The 15,839-nt window shown below is 41.2% G+C and overlaps 20 pseudogenes; all 20 read right to left on the reverse strand.

Annotated features, from left to right (window-relative positions):
• Positions 1-99: 99 nt before the first annotated feature.
• On the reverse strand, positions 100-218 carry LOC146028778 (5S ribosomal RNA; annotated as a pseudogene).
• Positions 219-562: 344 nt separating this feature from the next.
• Positions 563-681, reverse strand: LOC146029367 (5S ribosomal RNA; annotated as a pseudogene).
• Positions 682-7,635: 6,954 nt separating this feature from the next.
• On the reverse strand, positions 7,636-7,754 carry LOC146028485 (5S ribosomal RNA; annotated as a pseudogene).
• Positions 7,755-8,099: 345 nt separating this feature from the next.
• LOC146029211 (5S ribosomal RNA) lies at positions 8,100-8,218 on the reverse strand (annotated as a pseudogene).
• A 345-nt stretch (positions 8,219-8,563) lies between these two features.
• Positions 8,564-8,682, reverse strand: LOC146028989 (5S ribosomal RNA; annotated as a pseudogene).
• A 345-nt stretch (positions 8,683-9,027) lies between these two features.
• Positions 9,028-9,146, reverse strand: LOC146029062 (5S ribosomal RNA; annotated as a pseudogene).
• Positions 9,147-9,491: 345 nt separating this feature from the next.
• LOC146028221 (5S ribosomal RNA) lies at positions 9,492-9,610 on the reverse strand (annotated as a pseudogene).
• Positions 9,611-9,955: 345 nt separating this feature from the next.
• On the reverse strand, positions 9,956-10,074 carry LOC146029213 (5S ribosomal RNA; annotated as a pseudogene).
• A 345-nt stretch (positions 10,075-10,419) lies between these two features.
• LOC146028626 (5S ribosomal RNA) lies at positions 10,420-10,538 on the reverse strand (annotated as a pseudogene).
• Positions 10,539-10,883: 345 nt separating this feature from the next.
• LOC146029063 (5S ribosomal RNA) lies at positions 10,884-11,002 on the reverse strand (annotated as a pseudogene).
• A 345-nt stretch (positions 11,003-11,347) lies between these two features.
• On the reverse strand, positions 11,348-11,466 carry LOC146028592 (5S ribosomal RNA; annotated as a pseudogene).
• Positions 11,467-11,811: 345 nt separating this feature from the next.
• On the reverse strand, positions 11,812-11,930 carry LOC146028877 (5S ribosomal RNA; annotated as a pseudogene).
• A 345-nt stretch (positions 11,931-12,275) lies between these two features.
• LOC146028285 (5S ribosomal RNA) lies at positions 12,276-12,394 on the reverse strand (annotated as a pseudogene).
• A 345-nt stretch (positions 12,395-12,739) lies between these two features.
• On the reverse strand, positions 12,740-12,858 carry LOC146028628 (5S ribosomal RNA; annotated as a pseudogene).
• A 345-nt stretch (positions 12,859-13,203) lies between these two features.
• On the reverse strand, positions 13,204-13,322 carry LOC146029064 (5S ribosomal RNA; annotated as a pseudogene).
• A 345-nt stretch (positions 13,323-13,667) lies between these two features.
• On the reverse strand, positions 13,668-13,786 carry LOC146029527 (5S ribosomal RNA; annotated as a pseudogene).
• Positions 13,787-14,131: 345 nt separating this feature from the next.
• On the reverse strand, positions 14,132-14,250 carry LOC146028593 (5S ribosomal RNA; annotated as a pseudogene).
• Positions 14,251-14,595: 345 nt separating this feature from the next.
• Positions 14,596-14,714, reverse strand: LOC146028878 (5S ribosomal RNA; annotated as a pseudogene).
• Positions 14,715-15,059: 345 nt separating this feature from the next.
• LOC146028286 (5S ribosomal RNA) lies at positions 15,060-15,178 on the reverse strand (annotated as a pseudogene).
• A 345-nt stretch (positions 15,179-15,523) lies between these two features.
• LOC146028629 (5S ribosomal RNA) lies at positions 15,524-15,642 on the reverse strand (annotated as a pseudogene).
• Positions 15,643-15,839: the final 197 nt, after the last annotated feature.

The following is a 15,839-nucleotide window of genomic DNA, read 5'->3' on the forward strand; positions in this document are numbered from 1 at the left end:
CTGTTTGACCTCTTCCAAATGTCTGTACTGGCAATAGAAAGAAAAAGTTTCCAATTTAAATAGCTAGAGAATAAAAACAATTTGCAAGTAATGTGAAAAAACCTACAGCACCTGGTGTTCCCATGTGGTCTCCCACCCATGTACTAACAAGGCCCAACACTGCTTAGCTTCCAAGATCAGACTAGATTGGGCCTATCCAATGTGGTATGGCTGTAGGTGAGATACAGGCACTTTTTTGCCCTCTTCTACTTCTATCACCAGGTAAGCTAATAAAAAAGTTTCCTAACTGTATTGGCTTACTGAAAAAAATCATGTGTTGGTAATGTAAAAAGACCTACAGGACATGATATTAGCAGGGGGTCTTAAATTAAACTACTAAAGAGGCTCAACACTGTTTAGCTGCCAAAAGCAGTTGGAATTGGGCCTTAACAGTGTGGTAAGTCTTTAGGTGATGGCTATTGTGTCTGTTTGACCTCTTCCAAATGTCTGTGCTGGCAATAAAAAGAAAAAGTTTCCAATTTAAATAGCTAGAGAATAAAAAAAAATTGCCAGTAATGTGAAAAACCTACAGCACCTGGTGTTCCCATGTGGTCTCCCACCCAAGTACTAACCAAGCCCAACACTGCTAAGCTTCCAAGATCAGACAAGATTGGGCCTATCCAATGTGGTATTTCTATAGGTGAGTTACAGGCACTTTTTTGCCCTCTTCTACTTCTATCACCAGGTAAGCTAATAAAAAAGTTTCCTAACTGTATTGGCTTACTAAAAAAATCATGTGTGTCGTGAACCTTGCTGTTTGGGGGGAGCGTGATCACGGCAGTACGTGAGTGAGGTCACGTGAGCGGGAGTCCCGGCTCGTCAGTTTGCCTCTCCACGAGTTCCACGCTCCCCCGGCATATTTCAGTACCTGTTGACCCAGAGCTCCATTATATGAACCCGGCGTCCTTCTCCCCCAGCGAGCGGCCGCAAGAGTGGTAGGACGTGAGGCGTCCCAGCTACATACCCTTGCAGCAGACGCGAGTTCCGTCCTCTCCCTACAGCGCAGCACAGCAGTGACAAGCGGCAGCGTCATCCTCCTGCGACGCTGCGGAAATCCCAGTCTCCGTCGGGCTCAGTGAAGCCGGGAGTGGAGGAAGGAGAGTTTCTCCAGCACAGAGGTGGAGGTACCAGACCGAGTGGGCTGCTGATGGTATAAAGCCCTGGAGCACTCAAAGACTGCCTGGAACGCCGGTGATGAAGCAGTGGAACGGGGCTGGAAGCAGATACTGCGGTACATAATCCATTGACTCTCTAAACTTGCTTCAGGGTGGAGGTAATAGTGCATCTGTATATTTCTACCTCGTGGTGTTTGGGCAGGGGACTGTGAGATTTCAACGGATTGCCTGGAGGGTTTGTGCTGCGTGAGAGGCAGTGCAAACTCCCTTACACAGTGACTATCACCCGCTGTGGATGGACTTAGTCCCTAGAGGACAGCTTATTTGGTTATCCCCTAATTAACTGAGACACAGACAGTTAAGCCAAACTGAATTGTCAGCCTTATCTGCTAACAGCGTTTGAGTCCAGTAAACTCCCTTGATATCTGAGCTTGTGACACAGGAGAGATAGTTACTTAATTTCACTTTATATTCTTACACAGTCCAGCTCAGGTGGGAAAATGGGGAAAGCCAGTCAGAATACAGCAGCTGCCCGGCTGGAAAAGTATGCTCGGTCCACAAATAATTCGCAACCTGCCACCCCGCAAACAACTCCCTCTAAATTGCCCAGCCAGGTGCAGGCCCCTGAAGTAACCTTGCAACAAGTTCTTGACGCTGTCAACACCTGCGAAGTGCGGCTCTCAGAGCAGATTAATAAAGTCCAGGCGGACATTATGTTGATTAGAGATGATGCGCAGAAAACCAGGGACAGGGTGACGGAACTGGAAAAGCGAGTCTCAAATTCAGACGATATTGTGGCCCCTCTACAGACCCAGGTTAAGGCAATGATGGGCCAAATGGCGGACTTACGCACTAAAGTCACAGACCTGGAGGGCCGTTCGCGGCGTAATAACATTCGCATTGTGGGGTTGGAGGAACGAGTAGAGGGCCGAGAGCCTGAAAAATTTCTAGAGAGCTGGCTCAAGAAAGAGTTTGGTCAGGACAATTTTACTGCTCAATTCACTGTAGAAAGGGCTCATCGTATTCCTGCCCGACCCCCTATCCCAGGGGGACTACCCCGCACCTTTATAGCGAAAATCCTGCATTACAGGGATCGGGACCAAATTTTAAGGTTGACTCGTGCTAAATCAGACTTTAGTTATAATGGAACCAGGGTCTCCATCTTTCCCGATCTCCCCCAGGAGGTCCAAAAGGACCGGGCCAAATTCCGGAATGTGAAATCTAGGATGAGAGACTTGGAACTAAAATACTCCATGTTGTACCCTTCTAAACTTCGTGTACTAGCAGATGGAGAAGTTAAATTCTTCTCATTTCCTTCGGAGGCCGCGCAGTGGTTGGACAAATTCTATCTGGGCCCTAGACAACTGGCACTGGATACTTAATAATAAATGCTGTGGTGTTTTACCTACGCCAAATGGGCCTCTGGATGAGGGAGAAGCCTAATAGAGTCAGAAAATGTTTTGATTACTGAATGTATATGTCTGGGGGTAAAGGATAGGGGTTTGACGTGCTCTTTTAAAAAAAAAAAAAAAATAATAATTTGCTAAAAGTGGAGAGTTATATATATTTATGTCTACAGCCTGTATTTAAGGAGCCGGGCCTCCCGTACTATGTGTGGTCATTAGGTAAAGGCTCCCCAGGGGTGATTGGTGGGGACGGGTAGTTAATGGAAGGTTTGGGTATAGGTATGCCTTATGGGATAGGTTATACAGGGTGGGGGGAGGTTGGGGTGGGGGGATATGTGTTATATGTTGTGTGTTTTTTCTTTTTATGTAATGGTGGAATTGTTGTTTTTTTCTGTTGCGATTTTTGGTCCCCTTCTATAGTACTCCAAAGCATCCTGTCCTTCCAGTTATTAACTGAAGTATATGGTAAAAATTGTGACATGGAATGTCCGTGGCCTTAATGATAAGGTAAAGAGGGCTCTTGTTCTCAAGTATTGTAAAACTCTGGAGGCTGATGTGATTTGTCTACAGGAGACGCATTTATCTAGGGACAAGTGTGGTTCCTTGAAGCGTCCTTGGATAGCTCAAATGTTCCATGCTCCGTTCACGTCAGCCTCCCGAGGAGTATCAATCTTGATAAAGAGATCTGTAGTATATGAACATATTTTTGCTCAGATTGACCCAAGGGGTCGTTATGTGTTCCTTGATGGTATTTTTGACACTGTGAGACTATCGGTATTATCGATTTATATCCCTCCCCCGTTTGCCTTTGATATTCTTAGAACTGCACTAGAGTTTATAGCGGTTAGATCTGATAATCCCTTCATATGTGTGGGGGATTTTAACATGGTTATGAACTATGGTCTTGACGTGTGGTGCCCCAGAAGGAGTACCCCTTCTGGTGAAAGTTCTCTCGCCAGATTCACGGTTGAGTTGGGATGGTATGAGGTTTGGCGAGAGAAATTTCCCAACCAGCGACAATATTCTTGTTACTCCCCTTCTTATAATAATTTTTCTCGAATTGATATGATTTATACATCAAGGGATCTAGCTAATAAAATACTGCATATTGAATACAACTCAAGGGGCATTTCGGACCACTCCCCGTTGGTTATGGTCCTTGATACAGATAAAAGTCGGGGCTTTAGTTACTGGAAGCTTCAACCAATATGGTTGACCCAATTGGAAAACATCAATGATCTAAAAACCGACCTAGAGGGTTTTTTTGGTGTTAATATAGACTCGGCTAAGGCGGGTAACGTATGGGATTCATCTAAAGCGTACTTACGTGGCACTCTGATTAAAAAAATAGCATATGCTAGAAAACAGCTCCAGAACAAAGCCACAACATTAGAGAGAATAATGTTAGATCTAAAACAAACTTATACATTAAATCAATTGGATTCTGTTAAAAGTGAATGGTTAATGGCACAACGGGCCTGGGTCACACATTTACAGGAATTGGCCAAGTTTCGGCTATTAAAGGATTCACATAAAAGGTATCTAATGACGGACAGGGCTGGCAAATTGATGGCCTATATGGCAAAAACTGACAATCCCACCAGGATAATTTCTAAAATCTGTTCTCCTGAAGGAGAAACGCTTAATGAAACCTCAAAAATTACGGAGGTGTTTGTCAATTACTATAAGGAAATATATCTCTCTAAGTTAACTCCCAACTATAATAATAGCCTGGAATATCTGAAGGCCATTGATTTGCCTACCCTCTCAGACCAAGATAGGGAGTCTTTGGAAGTACCGTTCACTTTGGGTGAGGTGGAAGGGGCAATAAGAAGTGTGGCGTCCGGTAAGGCCCCGGGTATCGATGGCCTACCGGTAGAAATATATAGGCTCTTCAGTGACACTTTGTCCGGTAGGCTTCTATATTTCTTCCAGGAAATGGAAAAAGAAGGCCAATTATCTCAATCTATGACCGAGGCGGTCATCACAGTGATTCTTAAGAAAGGCAAGGACCCCCTAAGGCCAGACTCATATAGACCTATCTCGCTCCTTACAGTTGATGCTAAGGTTTATGCTACTATATTGGCCAACAGAATAGGAGAGGTGTTGGATAAGATAGTTCACGTTGATCAAACAGGATTTAGGAAAGGGAAATCAACCTCCATAAACGTTAGACGAGTTTTTTCCTACCTACAGGCTAGAAAAATGACGGGATCAGTGACTGCTCTGGCCTCTTTTGATACAAACAAGGCCTTTGATTCCCTAGAGTGGCCATATCTAAGGTCCACTCTGGAGGTATTTGGCTTCGGGTCATGTTTTATCAAAAGGATCCTGATGATCTATCATAATCCTTGTGCACGAATTGCCATTAATGGATTTGTATCGGACCCATTCTCTATATACCGTGGGACGAGGCAGGGTTGTCCGCTTTCCCCCTCTTTGTTCTCTCTGGCCATAGAGCCAGTTGCATGCAAGCTGAGAAAAATACTAGGAGGGGGGGACTCGGATGGGGGGGCGGACAGCTTTGTCTCGCTCTATGCGGATGATTTGCTTGTGGGGATGGCAAGTTACATGCGGGATCTTCCTTTGGTGATGCAAGTCCTTCAGGAATTCGGTCTATATTCAGGGCTAACAATAAATAGCAGTAAATCGCACTTATTAGTGGACAATATGCATAATGATATACGGGTAGATCCAGATATAGCAATCAACATACCGAGGGTAGAAAGATTCGACTATCTCGGAGTAGTAATTTCTAAGGACGCAAGTGACTACGCCAAATATAATATAGATCCAGTAATCGTTTTAATTAGATCTAAATGCAAGAACTGGCTCAAATTACCTTTGACAGTAATAGGTAGGGTAAATCTTATCAAAATGATGATCCTACCAAAACTTCTCTATTTAATGCAACACTCCCCTGTATATATCCCCGAAACAATATTTAAGAAAATAAACGGGATAATAACCTCATTTATATGGAGAAATAAAAGACCGAGAGTCAAATTTTCCACACTCATGAGACCACGTGATCTTGGGGGACTTTCCCTCCCCAACTTTAAACTGTACTATCTTTCAACGCAATTGGTTCACCTCCGAGATTGGGTTGTAGATCCCTGTAAAACAGTAGAACTATCAAACTTAATAAATAAGATCATTCCGGGTCATTCCCCACTACAAGCTTTGCTGACGAATAAATGCTGCAAGAAATATCCCCCGATTCTTACCCAAGCAATAAAAATTTGGATTTGGATCTCTAGGACAATAGGCTATAAAGACACTGACCCTGAAACAAGTCTCTCTTCCTTGGAGTCTTTTAGGAACATCAGAAGGCATCAAGGAATGGCAGCTTGGTTGCAGTTTGGCATAAGAAATGTAGGCCATGTGACCACGCAAAGTGGGGTCAAAACATTTGCCCAACTGCAAATTGATTTTCAAATCCCAAATAATATGTTTTTTCGCTTCCTACAACTTAGAAGTGCAATGGAAGAACATCTGCACATTTCCTCTAGTACTATAAAAGACCACCCAGTCAAAATATTACTACGGAACTTGGGACCGTCTAAAGGCGTATCTAAATGCTATAAGTACATTTCATCTATATTGCCGACCTCCGGCCTGCACGATCTTATGACAAAATGGTCCAGGGAAATCCCTGAGCTCACTTTGGACGATTGGGATCGGGCACTTGCCATACCCAAGTTAGCTACCACTTCCCTTAGGACTCAGCAGATCCAATTTAATATCCTGCACCGTACCTACATAACTCCGAGTAAAATTAAAAAGTTTGCAAGGGATAAAAGTGACTCCTGCCCAAAATGTAGGGCTGCGGGTTGTGACTACTGGCATTTATTATGGCAGTGCACAACTCTGCAAAAATTTTGGAAGGATGTTGCGGAAGTATTGATAAATATAGGCATCCCTAGAGGGGAAATATGTCCTAAGGCGCTATTATTGGGGGTATGGTCTAGGTCCGGGGTGACATCTGACTTAAGGCAGTTGGTCATTAATCTCGGAGCGCTTGCTAAGACATGCATTGCCAGACGCTGGATGGCAGAAAAAGCACCGGATATTAAAGACTGGGTCAGTTTGGTTAACTATACGTTTGAGCATGAGAGAGCTGCGTATCTATCCAGAAACAATATTGGCAGATTTCACGTAATATGGGATAAATGGTACTTTTCTCCATACTCTAAAAGAGGTGTGGACACAAATTAACAGATTAACTGAAGATATTCTCACTTGGTTCTTTGTATTTTGCTCAAAAAAAAAAAAAAGAGCACATATTTTTAACACAACACTAAGTATAGATTAATCTCACGAATGCTTCTAAGCTCATAATTGTTAACACAAGGGAAAAAAATAAAAAAATAATATAACAGATTTAGTTTAAAGCTACAAAATGTAGAACAGCACTAGTTGGTAGAGTTTTGTGTAACACTAGAAATACTAAATGTAAATCCAATATTAAAGGTTAGAGTATGGTAGAAACAACCAGGGTGACTCAGCGGTTCAGATACTAGATAGAGAAGTGAAATTAAACTGTGGGATCCGGATAGGTGGTACAGGGCGGGAGAGGACTGGAGGGATTTATATAGAATTCGTAAAAGAGCGACTCAAAGGGTAGGATGGTTATTGGTCCTTTGGCTAGGGATGTAGATGATCCCGGTAGGGAAGGGCAGCATTTCACCAAATGTTGTATGTATGTCATGTAAGTTTTTGTACTTATGTTATTTTTATGTCTGTGAAAAAAGTAATGATAAGTATTTTTCTATTATGTAATTTTAAAATCAAATAAAGAAACAATTAAAAAAAAAAAAATCATGTGTTGGTAATGTAAAAAGACCTACAGGACATGATATTAGCAGGGGGTCTTAAATTAAACTACTAAAGAGGCTCTACACTGTTTAGCTGCCAAAAGCAGTTGGAATTGGGCCTAAACAGTGTGGTAAGTCTTTAGGTGATGGCTATTGTGTCTGTTTGACCTCTTCAAAATGTCTGTGCTGGCAATAAAAAGAAAAAGTTTCCAATTTAAATAGCTAGAGAATAAAAACAATTTGCCAGTAATGTGAAAAGACCTAGAGCACCTGGTGTTCCCATATGGTCTCCCACTCAAGTACTAACCAGGCCCAACACTGCTTAGCTTCCAAGATCAGGCGAGATTGGGCCTATCCAATGTGGTATGGCTGTAGGTGAGATAAAGGCTCTTTTTTGCCCTCTTCTACTTCTATCACCAGGTAAGCTAATACAAAAGTTTCCTAACTGTATTGGCTTACTGAAAAAAATCATGTGTTGGTAATGTAAAAAGACCTACAGGACATGATATTAGCAGGGGGTCTTAAATTAAACTACTAAAGAGGCTCAACACTGTTTAGCTGCCAAAAGCATTTGGAATTGGGCCTAAACAGTGTGCTAAGTCTTTAGGTGATGGCTATTGTGTCTGTTTGACCTCTTCCAAATGTCTGTACTGGCAATAGAAAGAAATAGTTTCCAATTTAAATAGCTAGAGAATAAAAACAATTTGCCAGTAATGTGAAAAAACCTACAGCACCTTGTGTTCCCATATGGTCTCCCACCCATGTACTAACCAGGCCCAACACTGCTTAGTTTCCAAGATCAGACGAGATTTGGCCTATCCAATGTGGTACGGCTGTAGGTGAGATACAGGCACTTTTTTGCCCTCTTCTACTTCTATCACCAGGTAAGCTAATAAAAAAGTTTCCTAACTGTATTGGCTTACTGAAAAAAATCATGTGTTGGTAATGTAAAAAGACCTACAGGACATTATATTAGCAGGGGGTCTTAAATTAAACAAATAAAGAGACTCAACACTGTTTAGCTGCCAAAAGCAGTTGGAATTGGGCCTAAACAGTGTGGTAAGTCTTTAGGTGATGGCTATTGTGTCTGTTTGAACTCTTCCAAATGTCTGTGCTGGCAATAAAAAGAAAAAGTTTCCAATTTAAATAGCTAGAGAATAAAAACAATTTGCCAGTAATGTGAAAAAACCTACAGCACCTGGTGTTCCCATGTGGTCTCCCACCCAAGTAGTAACAAGGCCCAACACTGCTTAGCTTCCAAGATCATGCGAGATTGGGCCTATCCAATGTGGTATGGCTGTAGGTGAGATAAAGGCACTTTTTTGCCCTCTTCTACTTCTATCACCAGGTAAGCTAATAAAAAAGTTTCCTAACTGTATTGGCTTACTGAAAAAAATCATGTGTTGGTAATGTAAAAAGACCTACAGGACATGATATTAGCAGGGGGTCTTAAATTAAACTACTAAAGAGGCTCAACACTGTTTAGCTGCCAAAAGCATTTGGAATTGGGCCTAAACAGTGTGGTAAGTCTTTAGGTGATGGCTATTGTGTCTGTTTGACCTCTTCCAAATGTCTGTACTGGCAATAGAAAGAAAAAGTTTCCAATTTAAATAGCTAGAGAATAAAAACAATTTGCAAGTAATGTGAAAAAACCTACAGCACCTGGTGTTCCCATGTGGTCTCCCACCCAAGCACTAACCAGGCCCAACACTGCTTAGCTTGCAAGATCAGACTAGATTGGGCCTATCCAATGTGGTATGGCTGTAGGCGACATAAAGGCACTTTTTTGCCCTCTTCTACTTCTATCACCAGGTAAGCTAATACAAAAGTTTCCTAACTGTATTGGCTTACTGAAAAAAATCATGTGTTGGTAATGTAAAAAGACCTACAGGACATGATATTAGCAGGGGGTCTTAAATTAAACTACTAAAGAGGCTCAACACTGTTTAGCTGCCAAAAGCAGTTGGAATTGGCCCTAAACAGTGTGGTAAGTCTTTAGGTGATGGCTATTGTGTCTGTTTGACCTCTTCCAAATGTCTGTGCTGGCAATAAAAAGAAAAAGTTTCCAATTTAAATAGCTAGAGAATGAAAACAATTTGCCAGTAATGTGAAAAGACCTAGAGCACCTGGTGTTCCCATATGGTCTCCCACCCAAGTACTAACCAGGCCCAACACTGCTTAGCTTCCAAGATCAGGCGAGATTGGGCCTATCCAATGTGGTATGGCTGTAGGTGAGATAAAGGCACTTTTTTGCCCTCTTCTACTTCTATCACCAGGTAAGCTAATACAAAAGTTTCCTAACTGTATTGGCTTACTGAAAAAAATCATGTGTTGGTAATGTAAAAAGACCTACAGGACATGATATTAGCAGGGGGTCTTAAATTAAACTACTAAAGAGGCTCAACACTGTTTAGCTGCCAAAAGCATTTGGAATTGGGCCTAAACAGTGTGCTAAGTCTTTAGGTGATGGCTATTGTGTCTGTTTGACCTCTTCCAAATGTCTGTACTGGCAATAGAAAGAAATAGTTTCCAATTTAAATAGCTAGAGAATAAAAACAATTTGCCAGTAATGTGAAAAAACCTACAGCACCTTGTGTTCCCATATGGTCTCCCACCCATGTACTAACCAGGCCCAACACTGCTTAGTTTCCAAGATCAGACGAGATTTGGCCTATCCAATGTGGTACGGCTGTAGGTGAGATACAGGCACTTTTTTGCCCTCTTCTACTTCTATCACCAGGTAAGCTAATAAAAAAGTTTCCTAACTGTATTGGCTTACTGAAAAAAATCATGTGTTGGTAATGTAAAAAGACCTACAGGACATTATATTAGCAGGGGGTCTTAAATTAAACAAATAAAGAGACTCAACACTGTTTAGCTGCCAAAAGCAGTTGGAATTGGGCCTAAACAGTGTGGTAAGTCTTTAGGTGATGGCTATTGTGTCTGTTTGAACTCTTCCAAATGTCTATGCTGGCAATAAAAAGAAAAAGTTTCCAATTTAAATAGCTAGAGAATAAAAACAATTTGCCAGTAATGTGAAAAAACCTACAGCACCTGGTGTTCCCATGTGGTCTCCCACCCAAGTAGTAACAAGGCCCAACACTGCTTAGCTTCCAAGATCAGGCGAGATTGGGCCTATCCAATGTGGTATGGCTGTAGGTGAGATAAAGGCACTTTTTTGCCCTCTTCTACTTCTATCACCAGGTAAGCTAATAAAAAAGTTTCCTAACTGTATTGGCTTACTGAAAAAAATCATGTGTTGGTAATGTAAAAAGACCTACAGGACATGATATTAGCAGGGGGTCTTAAATTAAACTACTAAAGAGGCTCAACACTGTTTAGCTGCCAAAAGCATTTGGAATTGGGCCTAAACAGTGTGGTAAGTCTTTAGGTGATGGCTATTGTGTCTGTTTGACCTCTTCCAAATGTCTGTACTGGCAATAGAAAGAAGAAGTTTCCAATTTAAATAGCTAGAGAATAAAAACAATTTGCAAGTAATGTGAAAAAACCTACAGCACCTGGTGTTCCCATGTGGTCTCCCACCCAAGCACTAACCAGGCCCAACACTGCTTAGCTTGCAAGATCAGACTAGATTGGGCCTATCCAATGTGGTATGGCTGTAGGCGACATAAAGGCACTTTTTTGCCCTCTTCTACTTCTATCACCAGGTAAGCTAATACAAAAGTTTCCTAACTGTATTGGCTTACTGAAAAAAATCATGTGTTGGTAATGTAAAAAGACCTACAGGACATGATATTAGCAGGGGGTCTTAAATTAAACTACTAAAGAGGCTCAACACTGTTTAGCTGCCAAAAGCAGTTGGAATTGGCCCTAAACAGTATGGTAAGTCTTTAGGTGATGGCTATTGTGTCTGTTTGACCTCTTCCAAATGTCTGTGCTGGCAATAAAAAGAAAAAGTTTCCAATTTAAATAGCTAGAGAATAAAAACAATTTGCCAGTAATGTGAAAAGACCTAGAGCACCTGGTGTTCCCATGTGGTCTCCCACCCAAGTACTAACCAACCCCAACACTGCTTAGCTTCCAAGATCAGATGAGATTGGGCCTATCCAATGTGGTATGGCTGTAGGTAAAATACAGGCACTTTTTTGCCCTCTTCTACTTCTATCACCAGGTAAGCTAATAAAAAAGTTTCCTAACTGTATTGGCTTACTGAAAAAAATCATGTGTTGGTAATGTAAAAAGACCTACAGGACATTATATTAGCAGGGGGTCTTAAATTAAACAAATAAAGAGACTCAACACTGTTTAGCTGCCAAAAGCAGTTGGAATTGGGCCTAAACAGTGTGGTAAGTCTTTAGGTGATGGCTATTGTGTCTGTTTGAACTCTTCCAAATGTCTGTGCTGGCAATAAAAAGAAAAAGTTTCCAATTTAAATAGCTAGAGAATAAAAACAATTTGCCAGTAATGTGAAAAGACCTAGAGCACCTGGTGTTCCCATGTGGTCTCCCACCCAAGTACTAACAAGGCCCAACACTGCTTAGCTTCCAAGATCAGGCGAGATTGGGCCTATCCAATGTGGTATGGCTGTAGGTGAGATAAAGGCACTTTTTTGCCCTCTTCTACTTCTATCACCAGGTAAGCTAATACAAAAGTTTCCTAACTGTATTGGCTTACTGAAAAAAATCATGTGTTGGTAATGTAAAAAGACCTACAGGACATGATATTAGCAGGGGGTCTTAAATTAAACTACTAAAGAGGCTCAACACTGTTTAGCTGCCAAAAGCATTTGGAATTGGGCCTAAACAGTGTGCTAAGTCTTTAGGTGATGGCTATTGTGTCTGTTTGACCTCTTCCAAATGTCTGTACTGGCAATAGAAAGAAAAAGTTTCCAATTTAAATAGCTAGAGAATAAAAACAATTTGCCAGTAATGTGAAAAAACCTACAGCACCTGGTGTTCCCATATGGTCTCCCACCCATGTACTAACCAGGCCCAACACTGCTTAGCTTCCAAGATCAGACGAGATTTGGCCTATGCAATGTGGTATGGCTGTAGGTTAGATACAGGCACTTTTTTGCCCTCTTCTACTTCTATCACCAGGTAAGCTAATAAAAAAGTTTCCTAACTGTATTGGCTTACTGAAAAAAATCATGTGTTGGTAATGTTAAAAGACCTACAGGACATTATATTAGCAGGGGGTCTTAAATTAAACAGATAAAGAGACTCAACACTGTTTAGCTGCCAAAAGCAGTTGGAATTGGGCCTAAACAGTGTGGTAAGTCTTTAGGTGATGGCTATTGTGTCTGTTTGAACTCTTCCAAATGTCTGTGCTGGCAATAAAAAGAAAAAGTTTCCAATTTAAATAGCTAGAGAATAAAAACAATTTGCCAGTAATGTGAAAAAACCTACAGCACCTGGTGTTCCCATGTGGTCTCCCACCCAAGTAGTAACAAGGCCCAACACTGCTTAGCTTCCAAGATCAGGCGAGATTGGGCCTATCCAATGTGGTATGGCTGTAGGTGAGATAAAGGCACTTTTTTGCCCTCTTCTACTTCTATCACCAGGTAAGCTAATAAAAAAGTTTCCTAACTGTATTGGCTTACTGAAAAAAATCATGTGTTGGTAATGTAAAAAGACCTACAGGACATGATATTAGCAGGGGGTCTTAAATTAAACTACTAAAGAGGCTCAACACTGTTTAGCTGCCAAAAGCATTTGGAATTGGGCCTAAACAGTGTGGTAAGTCTTTAGGTGATGGCTATTGTGTCTGTTTGACCTCTTCCAAATGTCTGTACTGGCAATAGAAAGAAAAAGTTTCCAATTTAAATAGCTAGAGAATAAAAACAATTTGCAAGTAATGTGAAAAAACCTACAGCACCTGGTGTTCCCATGTGGTCTCCCACCCAAGCACTAACCAGGCCCAACACTGCTTAGCTTGCAAGATCAGACTAGATTGGGCCTATCCAATGTGGTATGGCTGTAGGCGACATAAAGGCACTTTTTTGCCCTCTTCTACTTCTATCACCAGGTAAGCTAATACAAAAGTTTCCTAACTGTATTGGCTTACTGAAAAAAATCATGTGTTGGTAATGTAAAAAGACCTACAGGACATGATATTAGCAGGGGGTCTTAAATTAAACTACTAAAGAGGCTCAACACTGTTTAGCTGCCAAAAGCAGTTGGAATTGGCCCTAAACAGTATGGTAAGTCTTTAGGTGATGGCTATTGTGTCTGTTTGACCTCTTCCAAATGTCTGTGCTGGCAATAAAAAGAAAAAGTTTCCAATTTAAATAGCTAGAGAATAAAAACAATTTGCCAGTAATGTGAAAAGACCTAGAGCACCTGGTGTTCCCATGTGGTCTCCCACCCAAGCACTAACCAGGCCCAACACTGCTTAGCTTGCAAGATCAGACTAGATTGGGCCTATCCAATGTGGTATGGCTGTAGGCGACATAAAGGCACTTTTTTGCCCTCTTCTACTTCTATCACCAGGTAAGCTAATACAAAAGTTTCCTAACTGTATTGGCTTACTGAAAAAAATCATGTGTTGGTAATGTAAAAAGACCTACAGGACATGATATTAGCAGGGGGTCTTAAATTAAACTACTAAAGAGGCTCAACACTGTTTAGCTGCCAAAAGCAGTTGGAATTGGCCCTAAACAGTATGGTAAGTCTTTAGGTGATGGCTATTGTGTCTGTTTGACCTCTTCCAAATGTCTGTGCTGGCAATAAAAAGAAAAAGTTTCCAATTTAAATAGCTAGAGAATAAAAACAATTTGCCAGTAATGTGAAAAGACCTAGAGCACCTGGTGTTCCCATGTGGTCTCCCACCCAAGTACTAACCAACCCCAACACTGCTTAGCTTCCAAGATCAGATGAGATTGGGCCTATCCAATGTGGTATGGCTGTAGGTAAAATACAGGCACTTTTTTGCCCTCTTCTACTTCTATCACCAGGTAAGCTAATAAAAAAGTTTCCTAACTGTATTGGCTTACTGAAAAAAATCATGTGTTGGTAATGTAAAAAGACCTACAGGACATTATATTAGCAGGGGGTCTTAAATTAAACAAATAAAGAGACTCAACACTGTTTAGCTGCCAAAAGCAGTTGGAATTGGGCCTAAACAGTGTGGTAAGTCTTTAGGTGATGGCTATTGTGTCTGTTTGAACTCTTCCAAATGTCTGTGCTGGCAATAAAAAGAAAAAGTTTCCAATTTAAATAGCTAGAGAATAAAAACAATTTGCCAGTAATGTGAAAAGACCTAGAGCACCTGGTGTTCCCATGTGGTCTCCCACCCAAGTACTAACAAGGCCCAACACTGCTTAGCTTCCAAGATCAGGCGAGATTGGGCCTATCCAATGTGGTATGGCTGTAGGTGAGATAAAGGCACTTTTTTGCCCTCTTCTACTTCTATCACCAGGTAAGCTAATACAAAAGTTTCCTAACTGTATTGGCTTACTGAAAAAAATCATGTGTTGGTAATGTAAAAAGACCTACAGGACATGATATTAGCAGGGGGTCTTAAATTAAACTACTAAAGAGGCTCAACACTGTTTAGCTGCCAAAAGCATTTGGAATTGGGCCTAAACAGTGTGCTAAGTCTTTAGGTGATGGCTATTGTGTCTGTTTGACCTCTTCCAAATGTCTGTACTGGCAATAGAAAGAAAAAGTTTCCAATTTAAATAGCTAGAGAATAAAAACAATTTGCCAGTAATGTGAAAAAACCTACAGCACCTGGTGTTCCCATATGGTCTCCCACCCATGTACTAACCAGGCCCAACACTGCTTAGCTTCCAAGATCAGACGAGATTTGGCCTATGCAATGTGGTATGGCTGTAGGTTAGATACAGGCACTTTTTTGCCCTCTTCTACTTCTATCACCAGGTAAGCTAATAAAAAAGTTTCCTAACTGTATTGGCTTACTGAAAAAAATCATGTGTTGGTAATGTTAAAAGACCTACAGGACATTATATTAGCAGGGGGTCTTAAATTAAACAGATAAAGAGACTCAACACTGTTTAGCTGCCAAAAGCAGTTGGAATTGGGCCTAAACAGTGTGGTAAGTCTTTAGGTGATGGCTATTGTGTCTGTTTGAACTCTTCCAAATGTCTGTGCTGGCAATAAAAAGAAAAAGTTTCCAATTTAAATAGCTAGAGAATAAAAACAATTTGCCAGTAATGTGAAAAAACCTACAGCACCTGGTGTTCCCATGTGGTCTCCCACCCAAGTAGTAACAAGGCCCAACACTGCTTAGCTTCCAAGATCAGGCGAGATTGGGCCTATCCAATGTGGTATGGCTGTAGGTGAGATAAAGGCACTTTTTTGCCCTCTTCTACTTCTATCACCAGGTAAGCTAATAAAAAAGTTTCCTAACTGTATTGGCTTACTGAAAAAAATCATGTGTTGGTAATGTAAAAAGACCTACAGGACATGATATTAGCAGGGGGTCTTAAATTAAACTACTAAAGAGGCTCAACACTGTTTAGCTGCCAAAAGCATTTG

This window comes from Crinia signifera, chromosome 8 (assembly GCF_055691185.1).
Source record: "Crinia signifera chromosome 8, ASM5569118v1, whole genome shotgun sequence".
Classification (NCBI taxonomy): Eukaryota; Metazoa; Chordata; class Amphibia; order Anura; family Myobatrachidae; genus Crinia; species Crinia signifera.